Here is a 5,218-nt window from a genome sequence, read left to right as displayed (position 1 = left end):
TCAGTGCCAGGCAGAGGATGGGAGAACCTGGATACATATCACCGGGTGCATGGCAGGACATACTGTGGCCCATCCAGGGCCTGGTAGAGGATGGGAGTACCTGGATACATATCACCTGGTGCATGGCAGGGCATACTGTGGCCCATCCAGGGCCTGGTAGAGGATGGGAGAACCTGGATACATATCAGCTGGTGCATGGCAGGACATGGTGCATGGCAGGACATACTGTGGCCCATCCAGGGCCTGGTAGAGGATGGGAGAACCGGGATACATATCACCTGGTGCATGCCAGGACATATTGTGGCCCATCCAGGGCCTGGTAGAGGATGGGAGAACCTGGATACATACCACCTGGTGCATGGCAGGACATACTGTGGCCCATTCAGGACCTGGAAGAGGATGGGAGAACCTGGATACATATCACCTGGTGCATGGCAGGACATACCGTGGCCCATTCAGGGCCTGGTAGAGGATGGGAGAACCTGGATACATATCACCAGGTACATGGCAGGACATATCGTGGCCCATTCAGGGCCTGGAAGAGGGTGGGAGAACCTGGATACATATCACCTGGTGCATGGCAGTACATACCGTGGCCCATTCAGGGCCTGGTAGAGGATGGGAGCACCTGTATACATATCACCTGGTGCATGGCAGGACATACCGTGGCCCATTCAGGGCCTGGAAAAGGATGGGAGAACCTGGATACATATCACCTGGTGCATGGCAGGACATACCGTGGCCCATTCAGGGCCTGGAAGAGGATGGGAGAACCTGGATACATATCACCTGGTGCATGGCAGGACATACTGTGTCCCATCCAGGGCCTGGTAGAGGATGGGAGAACCTGGATACATATCACCTGGTGCATGGCAGGACATACCGTGGCCCATTCAGGGCCTGGTAGAGGATGGGAGCACCTGTATACATATCACCTGGAGCATGGCAGGACATACCATTCAGGGCCTGGAAGAGGATGGGAGAACCTGGATACATATCACCTGGTGCATGGCAGGACATACTGTGGCCCATTCAGGGCCTGGAAGACGATAGGTGAACCTGGATACATATCACCTGGTGCATGGCAGGACATACCGTGGCCCATCCAAGGCCTGGTAGAGGTTGGGAGAACCTGGATACATATCACCTGGTGCATGGCAGTACATGGTGCATGGCAAGACATATTGTGACCCTGTCAGGGCCTGGAAGAGGATGGGAAAACCTGGATACATATCACCTGGTGCAGGGCAGGACATACCGTGGCCCATTCAGGGCCTGGTAGAGGATGGGAGCACCTGTATACATATCACCTGGTGCATGGCAGGACATACTGTGGCCCATTCAGGGCCTGGAAGAGGATGGGAGAACCTGGATACATATCACCTGGTGCATGGCAGGACATACCGTGGCCCATTCAGGGCCTGGAAGAGGATGGGAGAACCTGGATACATATCACCTGGTGCATGGCAGGACATACTGTGGCCCATCCAGGGCCTGGTAGAATATGGGAGAACCTGGATACATATCACCTGGTGCATGGCAGGACATGGTGCATGGCAAGTCATATTGTGACCCTGTCAGGGCCTGGAAGAGGATGGGAGCACCTGTATACATATCACCTGGTGCATGGCAGGACATACCGTGGCCCATTCAGGGCCTGGAAGAGGATGGAAGAACCTGGATACATATCACCTGGTGCATGGCAGGACATACTGTGTCCCATCCAGGGCCTGGTAGAGGATGGGAGAACCTGGATACATATCACCTGGTGCATGGCAGGACATGGTGCATGGCAAGACATATTGTGACCCTGTCAGGGCCTGGAAAAGGATTGGAGAACCTGGATACATATCACCTGGTGCATGGCAGGACATACCGTGGCCCATTCAGGGCCTGGTAGAGGATGGGAGCACCTGTATACATATCACCTGGTGCATGGCAGGACATACTGTGGCCCATCCAGGGACTGGTAGAGGATGGGAGAACCTGGATACATATCACCTGGTGCATGGCAGGACATACGTGGCCCATTCAAGGCCTGGTAGAGGATGGGAGCACCTGTATACATATCACCTGGTGCATAGCAGGACACACCGTGGCCCATTCAGGGCCTGGAAGAGGATGGGAGAACCTGGATACATATCACCTGGTGCATGGCAGGACATACGTGGCCCATTCAGGGCCTGGTAGAGGATGGGAGCACCTGTATACATATCACCTGGTGCATGACAGGACATACCGTGGCCCATTCAGGGCTTGGAAGAGGATGGGAGAACCTGGATACATATCACCTGGTGCATGGCAGGACATACCGTGGCCCATTCAGGGCCTGGAAGAGGATGGGAGAACCTGGATACATATCACCTGGTGCTTGGCAGGACATGGTGCATGGCAAGACATATTGTGACCCTGTCAGGGCCTGGAAGAGGATAGGAGCACCTGTATACATATAACATGGTGCATGGCAGGACATACCGTGGACCATTCAGGGCCTGGAAGAGGATGGGAGAACCTGGATACATATCACCTGGTGCATGGCAGGGCATACTGTGGCCCATTCAGGGCCTGGTAGAGGATGGGAGAACCTGGATACATATCACCTGGTGCATGGCAGGACATAGTATGGCCCAATCAGGGCCTGGTAGAGGATGGGAGAACCTGGATACATATCACCTGGTGCATGGCAGGACATACTGTGGCCCATTCAGGGCCTGGTAGAGGATGGGACAACCTGGATACATATCACCTGGTGCATGGCAGGGCATACCGTGGCCCATTCAGGGCCTGGGAGAGGATGGGAGAACCTGGAAACATATCACCGGTGCATGGCAGGACATACCGTGGCCCATTCAGGGCCAGGTAGAGGATGGGAGAACCTGGATACATATCACCTGGTGCATGGCGGGACATACTGTGGCCCATTCAGTGCCAGGCAGAGGATGGGAGAACCTGGATACATATCACCTGGTGCATGGCAGGACATACTGTGGCCCATCCAGGGCCTGGTAGAGGATGGGAGAACCTGGATACAAATCACCTGGTGCATGGCGGGACATACTGTGGCCCATTCAGTGCCAGGCAGAGGATGGGAGAACCTGGATACATATCACCTGGTGCATGGCAGGACATACTGTGGCCCATCCAGGGCCTGGTAGAGGATGGGAGCACCTGGATACATATCACCTCATGCATGGCAGGGCATACTGTGGCCCATCAAGGGCCTGGTAGAGGATGGGAGCACCTGGATACATATCACCTGGTGCATGGCAGGACATACCGTGGCCCATTCAGGGCCTGGAAGAGGATGGGAGAACCTGGATACATATCACCTGGTGCATGGCAGGACATGGTGCATGGCAGGACATACTGTGGCCCATCCAGGGCCTGGTTGAGGATGGGAGAACCCGGATACATATCACCTGGTGCATGGCAGGACATATTATGGCCCATCCAGGGCCTGGTAGAGGATGGGAGAACCTGGATACATATCACCTGGTGCATGGCAGGACATACCGTGACCCATTCAGGGCCTGGAAGAGGATGGGAGAACCTGGATACATATCACCTGGTGCATGGCAGGACATACCGTGGCCCATTCAGGGCCTGGGAGAGGATAGGAGAACCTGGATACATATCACCTGGTGCATGGCAGGACATACCGTGGCCCATTCAGGGCCTGGAAGAGGATAGGAGAACCTGGATACATATCACCTGGTGCATGGCAGGACATACCGTGGCCCATTCAGGGCCTGGTAGAGGATGGGAGCACCTGTATACATATCACCTGGTGCATGGCAGGACATACCGTGGCCCATTCAGGGCCTGGAAGAGGATGGGAGAACCTGGATACATATCACCTGGTGCACGGCAGGACATACTGTGTCCCATCCAGGGCCTGGTAGAGGATGAGAGAACCTGGATACATATCACCTTGTGCATGGCAGGACATGGTGCATGGCAAGACATATTGTGACACTGTCAGGGCCTGGAAGAGGATGGGAGAACCTGGATACATATCACCTGGTGCATGGCAGGACATACTGTGGCCCATTCAGGGCCTGGTAGAGGATGGGAGCACCTGTATACATATCACCTGGTGCATGGCAGGACATACCGTGGCCCATTCAGGGCCTGGAAGAGGATGGGAGAACCTGGATACATATCACCTGGTGCATGGCAGGACATACCGTGGCCCATTCAGGGCCTGGAAGAGGATGGGAGAACCTGGATACATATCACCTGGTGCATGGCAGGACATACCGTGGCCCATTCAGGGCCAGGTAGAGGATGGGAGAACCTGGATACATATCACCTGGTGCATGGCGGGACATACTGTGGCCCATTCAGTGCCAGGCAGAGGATGGGAGAACCTGGATACATATCACCTGGTGCATGGCGGGACATACTGTGGCCCATCCAGGGCCTGGTAGAGGATGGGAGAACCTGGATACAAATCACCTGGTGCATGGCGGGACATACTGTGGCCCATTCAGTGCCAGGCAGAGGATGGGAGAACCTGGATACATATCACCTGGTGCATGGCAGGACATACTGTGGCCCATCCAGGGCCTGGTAGAGGATGGGAGCACCTGGATACATATCACCTCATGCATGGCAGGGCATACTGTGGCCCATCAAGGGCCTGGTAGAGGATGGGAGCACCTGGATACATATCACCTGGTGCATGGCAGGACATACCGTGGCCCATTCAGGGCCTGGAAGAGGATGGGAGAACCTGGATACATATCACCTGGTGCATGGCAGGACATGGTGCATGGCAGGACATACTGTGGCCCATCCAGGGCCTGGTAGAGGATGGGAGAACCGGGATACATATCACCTGGTGCATGGCAGGACATATTATGGCCCATCCAGGGCCTGGTAGAGGATGGGAGAACCTGGATACATATCACCTGGTGCATGGCAGGACATACCGTGACCCATTCAGGGCCTGGAAGAGGATGGGAGAACCTGGATACATATCACCTGGTGCATGGCAGGACATACCGTGGCCCATTCAGGGCCTGGGAGAGGATAGGAGAACCTGGATACATATCACCTGGTGCATGGCAGGACATACCGTGGCCCATTCAGGGCCTGGAAGAGGATGGGAGAACCTGGATACATATCACCTGGTGCATGGCAGGACATACCGTGGCCCATTCAGGGCCTGGTAGAGGATGGGAGCACCTGTATACATATCACCTGGTGCATGGCA

This window comes from Ambystoma mexicanum, chromosome 3p, assembly GCF_040938575.1.
Source record: "Ambystoma mexicanum isolate Mex_15411 chromosome 3p, UKY_AmexF1_1, whole genome shotgun sequence".
Taxonomy (NCBI): Eukaryota; Metazoa; Chordata; class Amphibia; order Caudata; family Ambystomatidae; genus Ambystoma; species Ambystoma mexicanum.
The sequence above is the reverse complement of the archived record's forward strand: the minus strand, read 5'-3'. Positions refer to the sequence as shown.